This window comes from Odocoileus virginianus, chromosome 16, assembly GCF_023699985.2.
Source record: "Odocoileus virginianus isolate 20LAN1187 ecotype Illinois chromosome 16, Ovbor_1.2, whole genome shotgun sequence".
NCBI classification, from domain to species: Eukaryota; Metazoa; Chordata; class Mammalia; order Artiodactyla; family Cervidae; genus Odocoileus; species Odocoileus virginianus.
This window is the reverse complement of record NC_069689.1, coordinates 54,541,291-54,563,301: the sequence shown is the minus strand read 5'-3', so window position 1 is coordinate 54,563,301 and position 22,011 is coordinate 54,541,291.

The following is a 22,011-nucleotide window of genomic DNA, read 5'->3' as shown; positions in this document are numbered from 1 at the left end:
GGGGTATGGTGAGCTACAGTCCATGGGGTTGCAGAGCCGGACACGACTGAAGTGACTTCTCGTGCATGCAGGCATGTGTAAAACAGACAACCCAACAGGGCCCTCCTGTGCAGCACAGGGAGCTCTACTCAATCCTCGGCAGTGACCTAAGTGGGAAGGAAATCCAAGATAAACAGGGGATATTTGTATACATACAATTTTTGCTAAGAAAAAATGGGGAGAAGGGAAGGGGAACCAAGTAGAGTTTCTGTGACCAGGACCACATAGTACATGAAAATACTAAGCTTTCTGTGCCCTCTCAGTTGGAACAAGTTGTCCATCCAAATGGTTGTCTACTAAAGGTCCAGAAAGGACTGAGCTTCCTTGGAGGGATAGTTTCCGATTCTCCAAAGCTTCTTCTACAGACCATTTATTGATGTCTCTTCCTGTGCAAAGAAGGATGCTTAAAAGAATGGACTTTGGGTCAGACAGCCCTAAATAAAATATGCTTCACTTAGTATCTTCCATTGTGTTACCCAGATCAGGTCATTGAAAGGTACAGAGCCTTTATAACATCTTTTGTATGATGGGTCTAATAACAAACCCTCCTAAAGGGTTCATATATTTAGAAAGATGTTTCATTGCTGTTCAATTTCTAAAAAGTGTCAGTCACTCAGTCATATCCAACTTTTTCTGACTCCATGGACTGTAGCCCACCAAGCTCCTCTGTTCATGGAATTCTCCTGGCAAGAATATTTGAGTGGGTAGCCATTCCCTTCTGAAGGGGATCTACCTGACTCAGGGATCGAACCCTGGTCTCCCCCATTGAAGCAGATTCTTTAATGTCTGAGCCACCAGGGAAACCCTGTTCGATTGCTAAGTAGTGTCTAACTCTTTGCAACCCTATAGACTGCAAAAACCAGGATGCTCTGTCCCTCACTGTCTCCCATAGTTTGCTCAGATTCATGTCCATTGAGTTGGTGATACTGTGTCTAACACCTAGATATCAGTAAACAGCAGTTGTATTATCAAAATTATCTATGTGATGATTCTTAAAATATCAGACATCATTCCTAAATTGAACATGCATCACCTCTTTGTTCTTGTTGGCATATTATGATACTGTGCAAATAACTACCATTTGCTATCATGTGTGTAGCAATAGTTCTAGGACAGAGATGCCCCCAATGACCTACAAGGCCCTTGACACTTGGTAGCTCTGTCCCTAAACGTGCCTCTGCAGAGGGACCAATGGTTGCAGGTGAAAACCTGGAGCAGAGGAGAAGGGCTCTACAGATCAACAGGAAGACTTTCAAAGGACACCGATATGCTTCTCTGTCTAATGAAGAATTCATAGCAAAACATTAAAAATAAGCTAAAGAAAACAGGGCTTCCTGGATGGCTCTGATGGTAAAGAATCTGCCTGCAATGTGGGCAACCCATCTCTCAAAACTATGTATTAGCTCAATCAACAGAAAATAACAGCTAGAGAAACATCCTGTGATGGTGTGATTTTTCTCCCAGGGTTGGGGAGGAGGAGGAAGAGGCTCTCTTTTAACCCCTCCCTAACTCTGGGGAGTGTCTCCTACCTTGTAGTCTAACACTGATCTACAGGGAAAAGCGCCTCTGCCCTTTGCTTTTGCAATTGATGGTTTTGGACTCCACTGTTATGGCCCCGGCTCCCTGAAAGGTCTATTGATTTATTTCTTTTATATTAGAAAACCATATCTGCTCATTATCTCAGAAGGTCACTGGAAGGGAGATATTTCTTCCAGCTTCAACATCAGATCACTTGGCCTTTTTTCATATCTTTCTTGGCACAGCAGGAGCTCTTTTAGAAAAGGGGAGGCTGGGACAAAAAATAAAAACACATTTTTCCTAGGCAGAAAGTTCAATGCAAAGACCTGGCAGAATACATAAATACACAAAGCAGGCTCATCAGCCAGTGGTCTTCAACTTCTATTTCAAGTGTTTTTCCCAAAGCTAATTACTCCTAGGAAGTCCTGCCTTAACTAAGGGGGCTGGAGACTATCAGTCACTGGACTTTTTTTTTTTTTTTTAACTTCAGAGGTTTGAATTTCCCTTGTATTCATTTCCCAGCAGGGACCTAGGCTCAGCTAATATTTTCAAGATATATTTGAATAAGATATGGCATCATTCTAAAAAATTATTTTCACAAGAAAACTTTCTGTATTTAAATTACTTTTCCTTATGTATCCATGTTAGTTTGACTTTTCTTTTGTGTCTGTGTGTAGATGTGTATTTAATTAGATGCCCCAGAAGGGCCATGGTAGGTAGATAAAATTATATCTGCTTAGACCAATGGAATCAACATTTTCAATACATAACCATTCTGATGTTGCTATAAATTCATTCAATGTCTCTCAAAATAGTCTCAGAATAAAGTAGTCTCCGCTGTTGTTGTTGAATTGCTAAATCATGTCCGACTTTCTGCAACCCCATGCATGCTAGCACACCAGGCTCCTCTATCCTCCATTGTCTCTCTGAGTTTTCTTAAATTCATGTCCATTGAGTCAGTGATACTATCTAACCATCTTACCCTCAGCTGCCCTCTTCTTCTCTTGCCCTCAATCTTTCCCAGCAGCAGGGTCTTTTCCCATGAGTTGGCTCTTCACATCAGGTGGCCAAAGTATTAGAGCTTCAGCATTAGCTCTTCCAATGAATATTCACAGTTGATTTCCTTTAAGATTGACTGGTTTGATCTCCTTGCTGTCCAAGGGACACTCAGGATTCTCGGGGACCACCTATACTTGAATCCTCTGAGGATCTTGTTTAAAATACAGTCTTCTTGAGCCCAAGTCAGCCATCCTGAGCCAGGAATTTAGAGGTGGAACCCAGGAATCTGCACTTTAAACACTCCTGGTTGAGATCCTTTAGGCTCTTCAGATAAGAACTCTCAAGTGTGTCTGTAGGTATAGGGCCTCCATTCACTAAGACCACAGCCAATCCTTCATCCCACAACCTGAGAGCAGGGGGAGCCCTTCTGCCAGAGGCCCAGGTTTCCAAGAGGGAAAAACAGCCCTGGGGGTTCTGGGACAAAAGGGATTTGCCAGAAAGCACTGTGCTCTGGGATCCTAGGGGATTACAGCTTTGATAGTAATCTTTTTAAATATAATTTCATTGATTTATTTTTGGCTGTGCTGGGTCTTCACTGCTGCCTGCAGGAAGCAGGGGCTTGCTTCCTTGTGGTGCTTGGGCCTCCCATTGCAGTGGCTTCTCTTGTTGCGGAGCATGGGCTTTAGGTGCCAGGGCTTCGGTAGTTGTGGCTCCGGGGCTCCGGAGAACAGGCTCAGCAGTTTCGGTGCAGGGGCTCAGCTGCTCTCTGCCATGTGGGATCTTACCTGTCCAGGGATCGAACACATGTCTTCTGCATTGGCAGGCAGGCAGGCAGATTCTTTACCACTGAGCCATCGGGAAGCCCCTGATACTGATCTTGAACCTCTTAGTCTCCCCTACAGATCAGTCAGAGAAACACTGATCCTTCCTTTCATTATAACAAAAGTTGGGTCAAGAATAAGTGCTACATCAATGATAATGTACATAAATAGGTGAATATTATGATATGTAAATTATTGCTCCATAAAACTGTTAAAGAAACATTTAAAGACTTTTTTTAAAAATTAATGTAACTTGAGTATGAGTGTCTTCAGGAGGTAAAGTGTGCAAGCCTTTAATATCTCCATGGCAAAATTCTTTGGGGCTCTTCAGAATTCATCTATTCATCCAGCTTATAATTACTGAGACCTGCTCTAGGCACAGTTTAAGACCAGGTACTACAAACTGAAACTCAAATCTTTGAATAAATTGTATATGCTAACTCTTGCCCCATAGCTTCCAGGGAATGAGTTCATATAACAAGCATTGAAGTATGTTGATTTTCAGTTTGATTTCCTCATTATTTGCTGAATCAAGCTACCTGTAGGCTTCTGAATCTTTCCAATGTAAGAATTTAATTTGCTGACTAACAGACAAAAGCAGAGAGAGCAGCAGGAACCATTTAATCTGCATAAGGAGAGGTGTATTTACTTTGATTCTATCAAAGGGGGCCCGGCAGGGAGGGCTTCTTTTCATGACACTGCCCATGTCCCGAATTTAAGGAGTCAGTGCTCTCTGTGATAATCTGGGAAAATTTCTGGAAATGGCACAGCTCCAAGGGTGACCTCCAGGGAGAGGACTTGGACAGGCAGGAGCCACTGGCTACACCGAGCGCTTCCCAGATGGTGCTAGTGGTAAAAAAATAAAATATATGTGTGTGTGTGTGTGTGTGTGTGTGTGTGTATCTGTCTGCTAATGCAGGAGACGAAAGAGACATGGGTTCAATCTCTGGGTCTGGAAGATCCCTTGGAGGAGGAGACGGCAACCCACTCCAGCATTCTTGTCTGGAGAATGCTATGGACAGAGGAGCCTGGCTGGCTACAGTTCATGGGGTCGCAAAGAGTCACACATGACTGAGTATGAACACGTCAGCATCAGGAACAAACAGAAGATGAGGGGCAGGCTTTTCCCCTTCCTTCTCTGCACCCCATAATTAGATCCTATAATCCTGCAAAGGCCATGGAAACAACAAGCCAAAGAAAACATCTTTGGCAAATAAGTATTAATATAAGGTTAGATGACTGGAGTGACAACTTCCAGGTCTTGCAAAAGTTTAAGAAAGGTCTAGTCACTCTCGTCATTTCTTCCTTTAAAGAAAAATTCATTGATTTCGCTGTTCTGGGTCATAGTTGCCGCATGAGGAGATTTTAGTTGTGACATATGGTATCTAGTGCCCTGACCAGGGATTGAACCCAGGGCCCCCTGCTTTGGGAGCACGTATTTTTAGCCACTGGACCACAAGGAAGTCCTGCTACCATACATTTCTTTACCAACAAACTCCACAAAGGCAGAGAGCATTGCTTCATTTGTAACTAGTTTTAATTAATCTTCCCTTTTGAGGTGCCAGAAGAGCCAAGCATCTGATTCCATTTGTAGGGGCTCATAACAAGTCCAGAGTGAAAATCCTCGAGGAATGGAACCCTGACAATTGATGCTGTGCTAGCTGGGTCACTTCTCTTTATTTCTACCCAATAAAAAGAATGCCAGAGTCATCACCGAGCATAGACGGCTCAATGTTTCACTGTCGGTTCTAAGTCATCACCAGCCTCTCAGCCTTCCTCTCCACTCAAAGAGCCTTAACCTTTCCTTTCATCATGTTGAGCCTGACATGAGTTTTAAACCACCCACAGGTTAAAAAATTTCCAGTAGATAAGGAGAATTAGTAGGGATCTAGATCTAAAGAATATTAGGGGGGAAAGGGTAATTAACATATATAAAATATCCAATATATGCTGAATACTATCCTACACACATTGTGTTAACCCTAAAAAAAAAAAAATCTTCAATGTAAGCATTGTTCTTCTATTCTACAGATTGAATAACTAAAGCATGAAGTTAAACAAAATGCCTTCTAGCAAACATTAAAGCCAAATTTGAAAGCTGAGCCTGACCTCTTCCATCAAACTGTGGTGTTTCAAAATTCAATAAAGAACTGGATTCTTTTCTTGAAGTTCAATTAGCACAATGTACAAAGTGACTTTCCTATTTCTGCTTGGTTACCTGCTGATATAAAATTTAAGAAGTTCCATCAGCGAGCAGAACTGTGATGTCTTTATTACACTTCAAGACTTAAAGATGGTCCCCATTATCACCATGGTCCATAATCCACTGTCTTTTTTCTTTTATATTTTCAGTGCTTATTTTCTTTCATGTCATTTTCTTGATTGGAAGCCACGTCTACTCTGGCTGAATCCTTTCTTTTTAGTTTTACCTCAGACCACCTGTCCACTCTACTTAGGCAGCTCTCTTCACAATCTCAAGGTTTCAGCCCCTCCTTTTCCCTAACTTGGCATAGCATCTTGCAGTAGCACTGCCCCTTAGCTTCCCTGTTAGTAAACCTTTCCCTGTGGATATAAACAGTCTGCCCTCAAAACCCTGGAAAAAAGCATTCTCTCTACTATGTGACCGAGTCCCTGGGCATGGCTGGCTTGGATATAGACACTTGGTGGTAAAGAATCTGCCTGCAATGCGATAGACTTCTGGGAGACACACTTTCGATTCCTGAGTTGGAAATGTCCCATGGAGCAGGAAATGGCAACCCACTCCAGTATTCTTGCCTGGGAAACCCCATGGACAGACGACCCTGGCAGACGACAGTCCATGGGGTCACAAGAGTTGGGCATGATTGAGCAAACTGAAAAACCACAAACAACAGCAATAGCTCCAGAGGTGCAATTGATAGGCTGGCTAGTGACAAATGATGTATAGGGTTCTTCCCACATAGAAAGAAGTTCTGCCAATGGAAAGCAGAAGCTATAACTGGGTGGAGCTTAGGCAAGATAAAGAATAAACATCTGTCCTGTAAGAGGAAAGAGATTGAACAGTCTTTTTTTTTTTTTTAAATGATGGTGGGAATGGTAAGTATAAAATTGCTAATAGTATTTAGGTTTCACTGGTCATATCTTGGACCGATAGACCAGGGGTCTATTCAAGATGGCAGATTAGAAGGACATGTGCTCATCTTCTGCGAGAACTCCAAAATTGCAACTCCCTGCTGAACAACCATCAACAGGAGAACGCTGGATCCCACCAAAGAAAGATACCTCACATCCAAGGGCAAAGGAGAAGCCCCAACAAGATGGTAGGAGGGGCAAAATCACGTTGAGAATCAAACCCCATGCCAGGCAGAGATGCTTGGAGGGTTCAAACAAAACCTTCTGCACACCAGGACCCAGAGGGCCACAGAGACTGGACCAGACCTGCCTTTGAGTGTTTGAGTGTCTCCTGTGGAGGAACAGGTCAGCAGTGGCCTGTAACAGGGACAGGCGCTCTGACCGCAGCAGACCTAGGTCACGGAGCATGTGGCATAAGCCCTCTAGGAGGAGGTCACCATCAGCCCCACCATAGAGCCACCGAGCAGATGAGAACCCTTAGGGAATTTGACCTTGGGGAACAGTGGGACTTGATTACAGAACTTGCACAGGACTGGGGAAACAGACTCTTGGAGGACACAAACTAAATCTCGTGTACACCAGAAGACAGGAGAAGGGAGCAGTGTCCCCACAAGAGACTGAGTCAGACTTGCCCATGAGTGTCCAGGAGTAGAGATGGGAGTACCAGACCACCTCACATGCCTCCTGAGAAAGCTGTATGCAGGTCAAGAAGCAACAGTTAAAATCGGACATGGAACAATGGACTGGTTTCAAATTGGGAAAGTACTACGTCAAGGCTGTATATTGTCACCCTGCATATTTAACTTATATGCAGAGTATATCAAGTGAAATGCCAGGCTGAATGAAGCACAAGCTGAAATCAAGATTGCTGGGAGAAATATCAATAACCTCAGATCTGCAGATGACACCACCCTTATGGCAGAAAGAGAAGAGGAACTGAGGAGCCTCTTGATGAAAGTGAAAGAGGAGAGTGAAAAAGCTGGGTTAAAAATCAACATTCAAAAAGCCAAGATCATGGCATCCAGTCCTATCACTTCATGGTAAATAGATGGGGAAACAGTGAGTGACAGACTTTATTTTCTTGGGCTCCAAAATCACTACAGATGGTAACTGCAGCCATGAAATTAAAAAATGCTTGCCCCTTGGAAGAAAAGCTATGATCAACCTAGTTAGCACATTAGAAACCAGAGACATTACTTTGCTGACATAGTTCTGTCTAATCAAAGCTATGGTTTTTCCAGTAGTCATGTATGGATGAGACAGTTGGTCCATAAAGAAGGCTGAGCACAGAAGTATTGGTGCTTTTAAACTGTGGTGTTGGAGAAGACTCTTGAGAGTCCCTTGGACTGCAAGGAGATCAAACCAATAGACGCTAAAGGAAATCAGTCCTGAATATTCATTGGAAGGATTGACACTAAAGCTGAAACTCCAGTACTTTCACCACCAGATGCCAGGAATGGACTCATTGGAAAAGACCCTGATGCTGGGAAAGATTGAAGGCAGGAGGAGAAGGGGACAACAAAGGATGAGATGGTTGTATGGTTTCACCGACTCTATGGACATGAGTTTGAGCAAGTTCTGGGAGCTGGTGATGGACAGAGAAGCCTTGTGTGATGCAGTCCACGGGGGTCGCAAAGAGTCGGACACCTACTGAGCCAGTGAACTGAACTGAACTGGTATGTGGAACTCCTCAGCTGAAGATCAGATCCATGGTCCCTGCAATGGAAGCACAGAGTCTTAACCACTGGACCACCAGGCAAGTCCTGAGCAGGAATTTTTTTTTTTTTTCTGAGCAGGAATTCTTCATAGGACTTTGAGTGTCCTTTGAAGATTGGAGAAAGAGTCACCTCTGGATCCTAAAGCACTTTATTTTGCAAATTCTAGTCCCCTAAAATGTAGCTGAATTTTCTTTCCTAACTGAAATTTATAAAATAACCTTATCCTTGTGTTAAAATTGCATTTTTTACATGGTTATCTGAATTCCATTCCTTTTTCCTTGAAAATCAAAGAACCCTGGTAGAAGACTTTCCTTTTCTTGACCAACCCAACACTCACCTATCTGTTACCCACCTACCCATGAAACCATTCCTAAATGAATGTAGTCTGTCTACTAATCTTAAAGCACATGTAATATATGTTCCATAATTACTGTTCAACTTCACACTGACTATTTTCTATTTTAGTCTTATGTCTCAAATTAGACAGCAGCCCCCTAATATTTAGGGATAATTTTGGCTCATCCTGAATGTTAACAAAACCTTCAATCTTATTCCTTCCTTGAGATATTTAGAGTAAAAGAAAACAGTAGTGTGGATTATACCTAGCAGCACTTTTGCACAATCCTAGAACTTCCTGGTTGGGCGGGCTGCATTGATACTGCATTAATCTCTTTAATTTGCATATGGGAAAACTCAGACCAGTTAATGGTCAGTCAACTAATAAGATTCATCATGAACTCTCTCATCTTGGAAGGTCTGGGGTAATCCAAATATGGATGAACCAGATGGAGAATTTTACTCTATAGCAAAGGAAACAAAAGTATTCAGCTTTCCACTGGTAGGAGACCACCTAGGTCATAGTGAAACACACCAATAGGGCTTCTAGTCTCTAAATTATGAAGGCTCTAGCCAGGGCACTTTTATTCTCTTAAAAAAAATAGTAGTGCCTTTCTAAAGCTGGGTTATTTTTATAGCAAAAGAACTCCTGGAACAGTAAACAGGAGGTAAGTGTATCAGGCTTAAAGGTGAAAGGGGTTATTTAAGAGTGTTATCAGAGTTACTCAGTTGCAAACACATAGAGTATCAGAAAACTATAAAGCTTTCCCTTCCTAGAAGGGCTCAATTATTCATCAGACCACCCTGCTGCAGGGGGAGGGTCCTTATAAACTTGGTGTCATAGAACTCTCGAGGTGTCCACACCTCTGGGCAACCTGCTGTACAGAGGAACAGTTTAATGAGTGCAGAAAAAAAAATAAATAAAAAAAAATAAAGAGTGAACATTATGCCTCTGTCCTTCCTTATCCCCAGTGCATTAGGGTTTTGAAAGTGATCAGGATAAAAATAATCTGTCGTTTAGTCACTCAGTCATGTCCCACTCTCTGTGACCCCATGGACTGTAGCATGCCAGGTTTCCCTGTTCTTCACTATCTCCCGGAGATTGCTCAAACTCAGGCCCATTGAGTTGGTGAAGCCATTCAACCATTTCATCCCCCATCGCCCCCTTCTCCTCTGGCCCTCCATTTTCCCCAGCATCAGCGTCTTTTCCAATGAGTTATTTCTTCACATCAGGTGGCCAAAGTATTGGAGTTTCAGCTTCAGCATCAGTACTTCCAATGAATATTCGGGGTTGATCTCCTTTAGGAATGGACTGGTTGGATCTCCTTGCAGTCCAAGGGACTCTCAAGAGTCTACTCCAACACCACAGTTCAAAAGCATCAGTTTCTTCAGTGTTCAGGTTTTTTTATGGTCCAGCTCTCACATCCACACATGACTACTAGAAAAACCATAGCTTTCCATTTCCTGCCACTTTGCAAGTGCAAAGGTGGGTCTATTATCCTAAGAGTGGAAAAATTGCTCATGGGAAATTACACAGCAAGGTAGTGGCAGGGCTGGAATTGCACCTAAATCTTTGAAAGCTTGCAAACCATGATTATGACCCGTTACTCTGACATTTCTTATCTCTCCTCCCCAAGGAACACTAATCTTGATTGATCTTACAGGAAAATTATTATGAAATACAGGAAAGGGGAAATTCGTGATCAAATTATCCGCCTGCAACATCTGCCTTTTGGAGCTTCCCAATGCAGTGTAGCACATTGAAGGCACTGAGAAAGTCAGCAGTAGTGGTGCTTGCTTTTCTTGTTTAACTAGATTCCCAAATTAATTTGACTTCTGAACCCTATTTCACAGCATTCTATTGCCAGGGACACATCTTGGACAGCAATGCACACCAAGTACAGTCTTGGTGACCAGAGCCAGAAAACCCCATGAAGTTAAAAATGAAATGATACTTTCCCTTATGGAGAAAGATAAAATGGGCAGAGAGATATATATTATATAAAAATGTATATTATAGTGTCCTAAATACTCTCAGTATACATTTCATTATTATATTTTTTTCTTATAATCTGCTCATTCACCATTAATTTTTTTTTAAGTCATGCATTTAAAGCCAGCTTTTTAAACCAAGGAACAATGTCATGATTTTACCTTGAATGTGCTGACTGTAGACGCAGCAAAGCAGGAGCACAAAACCAAAAGGAAAGCTGGATGGAAACACACCCTGAGCCTGGGACAGGGGTGCTGAGAAGTCTCTTCACCTTCCCTGGGGGTTTGCCTTACCCATGTGAAGTGAGGCCCCCATCAGCACACTCACTGAACAATGGCAGGAGTGGGAGGGAAGTCTTGCTCTGGGGTCTTCATTTTTGTCCACAGAGGACCATGTAAGAGCAACAGAGAGCCAAGGAAGGGAGCAGCCAGTGGGAAGGAGTCATCAGCCCCATCATGGAGGGAGCCAGTGTTATCCCAACTCCCTTTTCTCCTGACGTGACATCATCACTTTTTTGCAAAGAAAGTGAAAACATTAGTAGCTCAGTCTTGTCTGACTCTTTGTGACCCCATGGACTGTAGCCCATCAGGCTCCTCTGCCATGGGGATTCTCCAGGCAACAACACTGGAATGGGTTGCCATTCCCTTCTGCAGGGGATCTTCCTGACCCAGCGATCGAACCTGGGTCTCCTCCATTGCAGGCAGATTTTTTACCAAGTCACAAGGGAAGCTCCAACTTTGTTGCAATGGGGAAGCAAAGAGACCAATAGTGACACTGACCTCTCACCAGGAAGGGGCTGGCCATGGTTCTGAGTCAGCATCAAGGTGTGACCTCTGCAAACCAGAAGTCTATTTTTTAAAATTATTTTTACTGGAGTACAGTGGCTTTACAGTGTTGTGTTAGTTTCTACTTTATGGCCACAATTCCAAAAGACACACACAGCCCAATGTTCAATGCAGTATTATTCAGAGTAGCCAGGAAATGGAAGCAACCTAAATGTTCACCAACACAGGGATGGATAAAGAAGATGCAGTTCATACATACAATGAAATATTATTCTGCCATAAAAAGGAATGAAAGTGGGTCATTTGTAGAGACATGAGTGGACCTAGACACGGTCATACAGAGTTAAGTAAGTCCGAAAGAAAAAAAAAAAACCAAGGTGTCTATTTTCACAAAGTTTTCCTTCCATCTTTCAGACCCCACCCCTTGTGGACCTAGACATGGTTCACACTTCTCTGCCTAAACTGTCTTATTCATCACTTCTTTTCCTGTAACAGCTCCTAGCCTCTGCATCTTTTCCAACTACAGACCTCCTGTCACTCTCTTCCATAATCTACACAAAACTCATCATGCCAGACTTCTCACTAAAAACTAAATTATGATTTTACTCCCTCTCTTGTCATCCTTTTTTAATGAGAACTTGGTCATGGTCATATTATATCAGCAATATTTATTTCAGGCTAAACAGTCCTAGTTTTCAATCCTAACTATATTTCAAGATAACTGTGTGACTGTGAGGAAGTTTCTTAACCTCTAAGAAGCTAAGTTTCTTGGGTCAAAAAAGAATATACCATATGGATGTTCCAGGGTTGCTTATAATCTAAGGATTTGAAAAATGAAAAAGAGTAATAATATGCAAACTGCTTAGACCAGTGTCTTGCATAAAGGTTTGACTTTAGTGAAGGTCACCTCCCTTCATGACATTGGAAGGGATCAAACTCAGCCCATGTGAGGGGTCACTGGAGATGTTACAGACTGAGGGTAGGTGGGAAGAGTTTAGTTCCAGATGGTGAGAAGTGCCTATTTTCATTAGTAAGTGTATGACTGGGGAACGCTCTAGATATATGTGCCTCATGCAAATGACCTGACCTCTTCCCAAATGAGATCTCACAGATGAGGATAAAGAGCCTTGCAATTAGATAGAGATAAACCAGCTATAAAGGGCTTCCCAGGTGCATCAGTGCTAAAGAATCCATTTTTCCTAATGCAGGAGATGTGGGTTCAGTCCCTGGGTAAAGAAGATCCCCTGGAATAGGAAATGGCAACCCACCCTAGTATTCTCACCTAGAAAATTACATGGACGAAGGAGCCTGGCTGGCTACAGTCCATGAGGTCACAAAGAATCAGATACGACTGAGTGACTAGAAAATATCTTTGACCTTTCTGAGTATCAGTTCCTTCACCTATAAAATTTTGCTTTGGAGAAATTTCTATTTAGTTCTTCCACCTATTTTTTTTTTCCAATAGTAAGTACTATAGTACTATATGATCCAGGGTTGGTTGAATATATGGATAAGAAGGAATTATGCACACAGAGGAACTCAGTATAGGGAGGAACTATATATATTTAGAGAGGCAACTATAAGTTATATGTGACCTGTGTGGAGAGTCAGTGACCTCTAACCCCAAAAACCATTCAAGGATCAACTGTGAACTATCCTTTTTCTATGATAAGATGAGGAAACTGACACAGATACATCCCCCTGACTTGCCTAAGGTACACATCTAGTATTTGCCAAATCCTGGAATCCAAACGTTAGTCATTCAGTTGTGATCGATTCTTTTGGACACCATGGACTGTAGTCAGCCAGGCTTCTCTGTCGGTGGAATTCACCAGGCAAGAATAACGAAGTGGGTAGCCATTCCCTTCTCAGGGGCATTTTCCCAACCCAGGGACTGAACCCGTGTCTCCTGCATTGGAGGCATATTCTTTACCACCTGAGGTACCAGGTCCTCTATTTGAAGCAGTCTAGCCTCAGGGTATTTCTAGTAAGGGTTCCACTCTCCTCTCTCAAAAATTCAGAAAAAAGAACTTCTGGCTGATACCCTGTATTTGAGAACACAATTTTTGAAAGAGTACCATATATCATAATCTTCTCAATATTTGGCATCAATCATAATGTTTAAGTGCCAGGAACTGAAAGCAAATAAGTCTGACTTAGGAATACATAGAAGAACTATTGAGAAGTTCACAGCATGAACAGGAATGCTAGAGAACCGGGATCAGAAAAGAGGTATTGAGAGTAACACCTACATAGATAAGACACCTGAAAATCACATCATATGATTGTATCAAGCCAATTTCTTACTGAGAACAACTATATTGTTGCTCAGTTGCTAAGTTGTGTCTGTTTGGAAAAACTATAAACCCAGATAAACTCACACACACACACACACACACACACACACCCTATGCACACCATATATTTCAAGAAACTAGATTAAATGCATATACTTTGGAGTCTCACTGCCTGAATTCAAAACTTGACACTGCCTTTACTGGCTGCATGGTTTTAAACAAGCATTTACTCTTGTTGTGCTTCAGTTGTTGCATCTGAAAAATGGGGGTTATAATAAAATCCATCTCATAAGACTCTTGCACAAACTTTCTTGTTAATCTTTACATGATAATCCATGCAAGCAGAGTGACTGCAAACCAATTCCTAGAGAAATGCCACTTGAATAAATATGGGAGGGAGAATGAGCTGGAAATAAGATGGTAATGGGCAAAGTAATTTTGCAAATCTGAAGTCAGTATGGTTGGGGTGAGGGACATTTTTTAATGTGACATTGATAATATCCTCCTCTATCTCTTTGCTTCTCAGTTTTTCCTCACTCCATCCCAAAGGCTAAGCTAACACCCTGCACGCATTTCTAAGCCTTCTACTCCCAAAGATTCCCAGGTCCCGGATTTCTAAACCTGCTGCCTTACCCACAGGCATGCTAAGCTGCTGCAGTTGTGTCCAGCTCTTTGTGACCCTATGGACGGTAGCCTGCCAGGCTCCTCTGTCCTTGGAATTCTCCTTGCAAGAGTACTGGAGTGGGTTGCCATTTTCATCTCTAGAGGATCTTTCTGACCCAGGGATCAAACTCTCATCTCCTGCATTGCAGATGGATTCTTTACCTCTGAGTCATCAGGGAAGCCCACCTTGCCTGCAAGCAACCTTTATTTCAAAAGCACCCATAAAAACTCTGGTTCCTCTAGGTTTCCAGCCAGTGACTTACCCTGCAGCTCCAATGTCAGTCTGGTCGGGGGTGAGAGACATTTTTTATGTGACATTGATAACGTCCTCCTCCATCTCTCTGTTTCTTACCTGTTTCAAGTTTCAACTGCCCTCATGACAGAAGGGAGAAAGAAAACCAATATGATTTCCTTCCTGTGAGCACTGCAGGATCTGACAGAACCCCAGAAGAACAAAGCTGGAGTCTTCACTACTAGATACATCATCACCTGAGCCATCAGCTCAAATCTCACTGCAGAATATTTATTACTGGTGATAACGTAAGAGGCAGAAAGATCGCAGCATGATTTGGGAATGCGTGGTGGCATTCGATCCTCTCAGCCACGGGGGGAAATCCTCCAGCCTTAGGTTCTGAGAAAGCTGACTGCGAAGGTCAGAAAGAGAGAATCAGACACTGCCTCCACACCCCCTCCCATGAAACAATTCCTTGGGCATGTGAAATCTTCTTTCTAGGTCAGTGAACTACAGAAAAGAAAAACCCAGCTGAGCCCAGGCCAAAAAGGCCAGGAGCCTAATTCAACAATGCGGGACATACAATCCTGTCTTTTCTCTCTTTGTTGGTTATTTCGGTGCAATGTTGTTTATATACATATCTAAATCCAAAGATTTTTGCTTTGGCAAGGAATTGGTAATCATGCATTCTTAAATTCACAGTATCTTTACCACTGGTAAAACCCACTGTCATGTGTTCTTATTTAATCTTACCATAACTTTTTATTATTGCCACATAAAATCAAGTGACAAATTTTATGTCCAGAAACATGGGGGGATGTGGTTAAGGCTACCAAATTAGCAAGTGGTAGTTTGTGAGCCACTCTGTAGTTAAACTCTAGCACTAATAGTGAATTGTTTTACAGTCACCATTGTCCTCATGATCTACTTAAAATACTCTAGTGGCTAGCCAAGACAGAGAACTGAAGTCTCAAAGAGCTGCCACAACTTGGTTATGGTCCTCGAAGACTCTTTTGGGTATAACTTAGACAAAAGGTTAGCTGATTATAAACAACTAAGAACTATACAGTTTTACTGCATTTATTTATCTGATCATGCTTGCTAAGTCTCTTCATTATTGTCCAACTCTTTGTGACCCCATGGAGCCCGCCAGGCTCCTCTGTCCATGGAATTTTCCAGGCAATAATATTGGAGTATGTTGCCATTTCCTACTGCAGGGGTTCTTCCTGACCCAGGGATTGAACCTGTATTTCCTGCATTTCTTTATTGGCAGGTAGGTTCTTTACCACATTAATTGGGCTCCTGAATTTTGCTAAGTGATGTGCCAAGTTTTGTGGACACATCACAGAACAAAATATGTAAAACTGTGGCTCCCATGTAACTTATTCTATGACTTCATCAGTTAATTTCTTAATTCAAACTAAATCTTAACATGTACATTAAAGGCCTCTGGAAAATGGGTGGAATCTGTCCACATTAATATTAATTTTGACACGGTGAAACCAAAGCTTACAGTAAATCATGGAAAGTGTAGAGTTCTATTTAGTTAAGAATTCCAGGTGCAAAATTTAAGGAGGGGGTGGTGTAAAAAAAAAAAAAAAACTCAGTAATCAAGATAAATTATATTTAAATGCAGCACCTTTAAAAATCAAAATTAATGCAAAAATCCATTATGGTTAGAGTGTCAAAATTATAAATAAAGGCAAGGTTTTGTCTTTAGCTTCCTTAGCCTTGACAGGGATGTGAAAATCAGAATCAAGCTCCTGCCCCATGGAAAATAAACCATTTTATTATTAAATAAATTATCTTTATATATATTTTCTAATTTCAGTTGTACTTGGCTCTGGAGATCTTTTCTTATAGTTTAGTCTGGAAAGACAATAAATCTAAAGAAAGCTAGTTTTCACCGTGATAAAAAATAAAAACAAGGTCTTGGGATGTACCATCCTCATGCTTTTCTTATATCCAATAAAGACCCTTCTCCTAATGGGAGAATCTATTTTCAGGGCCTTAACACAAGAGAATAAACTGGAATTCAAAACACCTTTAAAAATGACATCACTTTCCCAAGGTATTTCTGCAGAGCATTTGCCAGCCTATGTGTTACTGCAGGACACCTCAGTTGACAGTTCTGGATTCACAAGTTCAGTTAGTCTCAAGGCCATGAGACCCTTCAGGTCTTAATCTCAGTGTCCCTGCTGTGATGTGGAAGGTCCCCGGGTATGGCAGGCTGTTTCACTCTTCACCATGTTTTCGTTTGGTAAATATTTGAACAGTGCAATCACACCCCCTCTCAGGCCACTGTATCATCAGCGTTGTGCCTTTTGAATTGGTGTCTTTATCATTAGCATCCCCAACATTCCAAATCCTGCCTGATTCTTGTTCTTCCTTCTCTTTGACCCAACAGAGTCTAGAAGGGAGGGAAAACGTGGTCAACATTTTCATACCCTTTTGTCCAAATACACTGCTAACTGTGCCAAAGCATAGCAAGTTAAAAGCGCCCATGGGCATCTAATCAGTGAGAAAAACGGCATTCCCACCAATCATTGTCATACCCTGTCACCAGTGAACTGTCACTAAACATGGGTCATCTAAAGGCCATAATACTACGTATTATCCAGCAATTCTGAGTAACTACCACTGTGACAGGGCTTCCGCGATGGTTCAGTGGTAAATGTCTTCCTGCTGATGCAGGAGATACAGGTTTGATCCCTGGGTTGAGTGAGAAGACCCCCTGGAGAAGGAAATGGAAATCTACTCTGGTATTCTTGCCTGGAAAATCCCACGGACAGAGGAGCCTGGTGGGCTACAGTCTGTGGAGTCACAAAGGAGTCAGACATGACTTAGCTATTAAACAATACCCATTGTGCTTAGCTCTATACGTGTTTATCTTGCATGACCCTAAGTTAAAGTTTCATTATGCACAGGTTATAAGTGTCCTCTTGATACAGATGGAGGAAATATGCTAACTTGCTCAAGGTCACACAACTCAAGTGACCAAAGCTGAGATTTAGATCTAATACCCATTCTTCTCTAACGGTTCCACATTGGGAACCCAACTCTATAATACAGCCCAAATCAGCCCTGGCTTGGTTATGGCTGAAGCACAATGCATTTCCAGATCTTACATCTAGTACTGAACAATGGTTCAGAAAACCAGATATCTAGTCCCAGCTACTACAAGTATTTGTTTATGCCCTTGACTCTCTCACATATTAATGAAGACACTGTTATTCACTATGTAAAAGATAAGTTGATAAGCATGCCGTATAACTCAGTACCTCATTTATGGATCCAATAAGTCAGTGTGTATTTAAATGTCTTAAAACTTACAAGTCACAATGTACTCTTAAGCTAATACTATTATATTCCATTACAGTATTGCTGAATGATTTATTTTGCATATTCCCCTGCTCTTTGACTTCAATAGTGAAGGTTAAACAAAATAACATCACATGGTTTTTCAGTTTATGCTTTATGCCAGACACTGAGCTAGATGTAGGGGCCCCAGTGATGAGTAAGATATGAATCAGGCCCTCCCAGAGCTCAGAGTCTAGTGGATGGTTTCTAAAACCACAGTTCCACTTAGATGGGTTTCAGTGAAATCTTCAAGTATACATGTGTGTGCCTTGGTTTTAGGACTGCATCCATGAATGCATCCGTGGATGCACATGCATCCATGACATGTGGTGCTCAGTCACTGGTGGTGTCTTTGAGACTCCACGAACTGTAGTCTGCCAGGCTTCTCTGTCCATGGGATTCTCCAGGCAAGAATACTGAAGTAGGTTGCCATTTCCTCCTCCAGGAGATCTTCCTGACACAGGGACTGAACCCTCGTCTCCTGCACCTCTTGTTTGGCAGTCTCTTCTTTACCACTGTACCACCTGGGGAGCCCATACCTCTTGCTGACATCAGACCACAGTTCAACAGGCCACCTTGGTCTGTGGTGCACATACACTCTACACCCTGGCAGAAAAGGCAAAATTCACTCTACAAAAAGACGTTTCTGAAACAGTGCATCAGTATTAGAGGAGAAAGGATCCCACTGGAAAAACTGTCACTGCTGCTCACACAGGCACCTGAGCAGATACAAACATATGAAGATAATGCACACCAAGGCTTACCTAGAGATTCACCCAAACTTTGTCTCTCTTTTTTTTTTAAATTTGATGTGGACCATATTTTTGAAATCTATATTGAACTTGTTAAAATATCACTCTGTTTTATATTTTGGTTTCTTTGCCTGCAAGGCATGTGAGATCTTAGCTACCTGACCAGGGATCAAGCCCAGCTTCCTGCACTGGAGGGTGAAGTCTTAACCACTGGACCACCAGGGAAGTCCCAGCCTTTGTCTCTTAACAGAGCACTGGAAAAAGAGGCAGCCATTACTCTTAGGCTGGACCTAGCATTGTTTGATTCCCTCATGCCTTTTTTAACTTTTCCCAGGCTGTTTCCTCTGCCAACCTAACCTCCCAACAGTTACTCAATTATCCCTGAAGCACCTCTTTCTCTAAGGAACCCTCTCTGACCAATCACAAGGCTCTACACCACCCTGGAAGAGTCACTTGATCTTTTGCATGTTCCCAAAACAGCTAAAAGAGGTTTCTGGGCTCCTCTCTGCTCCTGTGAGCTCCTTGAATGAAATTATTTATTTTGTCCCCTTAAATGTGAAAAGTGAAAGTGTCAGTGGCTAATCTGTGTCTGAGTGCTTGAGATTCCATGGACTGTAGCCCCCCAGGCTCCTCTGTCCATGGACTTCTCCAAGCAAGAATACTGGAGTGGGTTGCCATTCCCTTCTCCAGGGGATCTTCCCAACCCAGGGATCGGATCAGGGTCTCCAGCAATGCAAGCAGATTCTTTATGTCTGAGCCACCAGGGAAGCCCTTAATCTACATATAGTGGCAACATAAAAGAAATAATCACAACTCTGCATTCATTCATTTATCCAGCCTACATTTAACCTTCAGCTCTACTGACAATCTTTCAAGGATATTACCTCTGCAGCACTCTCAAATATTACCTGTTTTTTTTCCTTTCATATCTCATACACCACTGATCATAAATATCCTCTTTGCTCCTCATTTTTACCTCCAGGTCACTGTTTCTTCTTCTTCTTCTGTAAACTTCTCCCCTTCAGCTCCTTTGATGTCTGTGCCAAAAGACTATACTTTTGCTATTGATCATCATTCCCATGGAGTCACCTTCTCACGGGACTCCCCTGGGGGCTCAGATGGTAAAGCGTCTGTCTACAATGTGGGAGACCCGGGTTTGATCCCTGGGTCAGGAAGGTCCCCTGGAGAAGGAAATGGCAACCCACTCCAGTACTATTGCCTGGAAAATCCCATGGAAGGAGGAGCCTGGTAGGCTACAGTCCACGGGGTTGTAAAGAGTTGGACACAACTGAGTGGCTTCACTCACCTGCATTCTTCAGATCACTTCTCTTCATTCCTTGAATATTTTAGCACTAAATTGAAAAACTCTCTGTAATTCTTGAAGACTTCAACATCCAAGCAGATGACCCCTCCAAAATCCTAGCCCCTTAATTTCTTGGTTTCTTTGCCTCCAATGGCTTTTTCTTTGATCTTGTTTACTTATTCCCAAAGGGCATACCCAAGAAATCTTTTAGAGTCTTTTTTTAAAAATTTTATAATGTGTTATAATTCAAACAACAATGTGAATGAGCCATAATTATACATACATCTCCTCCCTCTTGAGCCTCCCTCCCTTCCCCCTATCCCATCACAGAGTGCCAGACTGGGCTCCCTATGCTATTCAGCAACTTCTCAATAGCTGTCTTTTTACACACAATAGTGTACATATGTTGATGCTACTTTCTCCATTCATCCCACTCACTCCTTGCCCCACTGTGTCAACAAGTCCGTTCTCTTCATTCACATCTCCATTCCTTCCATGCGAATAGGTTCATCAGTGCCTTTTTTCTAGATTCCATACATGTATGTTAATATAGGATATTTGTCTTTCTCTTTCTGACTTGCTTCACTCTGTATAACAGACTCTAGGCTCATCCATCTCACTAGAAGTGATTCAACTTCATTTTTTTTATGGCTAAAGTGTTAGTCACTCAGTCGTGTCTGACTCTTTGTGACTCCATGGACTTTAGCCACCAGGCTCCTCTGTCCATGGAATTCTCCAGGCAAGAATAATGGAGCGGGTTGCCATTTCCTTATCCTTTCATGGCTAAGATACCATTGCATGTATGTAGTACATCTTCTTTATACATTCATCTGTCAAAGGACATTTTTCTTTTATTTAATCACGTCACCCCTTCTTTAATCTCATTTTCAAGCATCTTTTTTCTTTCTAGAAACTGTCATCCAGAACCTTGACTCTTGGATTTCTCAACTCTGCCAAGACCTCCATTCATGGGCCCTGTTGTCTTTTCAGGCCCCATGGCTCTTGAGCATCCCCACTTCCCTTCTTACCAGCTTATACTCCATGGTTTATTATTAATCACTCCTGGCATTTACTCTTAACCACTTTGCTGTCTTTACCCCCATCATTCTTGTCTGGCAAAACCCATGGTTAAGACAAATATTGCCCATTGCAGGTTTGATCAGAGCAAGGATTAACAGCTGAGAAACCAGTCACATGCTTACATTCATGGGCACGTATTGCAAATTGGACTTTGAGCAGGAAAGTAAACTCTTCTCATAGGAAATCCTAGAGGTTCTGTGGCAAAGAACATGCATAGTCAACCCTTTATCAAAGAAAGAGAGAATGAATACTTGGAAGCATTAATACAATCTTCGGTGGTAACAATAAAAATAAGCAAGCTCATTTAATATCTATTTCAAAGACAAAGAGCAGAAAGGTAACATAAAAGAGGAGAAGAAATAAAAAAATGATTCTCAGGTTTTGAATATGATAATTGGGTAAATATTAGTGTTAGTTATCCCCCTTTTAAAAAAAACTAAGGAGGTATAAGTACAGTGCTGCAAAATGGACGAAAAGGTCTTTTTCACCATTGATTAGGCTAAATGAAAATGAAAGTGTTAGTCGCTCAGTCGTGTCCAACTCTTTGTGACTGTAGCCTGCCAGGCTCCCCTGTTCCCGGAATTCTTCTGACAAGCATGTTGCAGTGGGCTGCCATTGCTTTCTCTAGGGGACCTTCCTGACTCAGGGCTCACACTAAAGCCTCCTGCATTGCAGGCAGACTCTTTACTGTGTGAGACACCTGGGTCATCCAAGGGAAGCTGTCACAGGGGTGGTTGGCCATGTACGTATGGGGCTCTGGGAGAAGTCAGGGCTAGAGATAGCAATGTGAACATTGTCTGTATGTATTTGTTATTTGAACATAATAGGGTCCATTGAGGATAGAATATAAACATGCAAGAGCAGAGGGCCAAGAATTAATCTATAAGGCAACTGGATGAGAAAGTGAAGGCATCAACAACTTGAGAATCGGTGAGCAGACACATCGGGGAGCGGCGTCATGGAAACCAAGAGAACACTAGTGTGTGCCAGACACTTGACATACA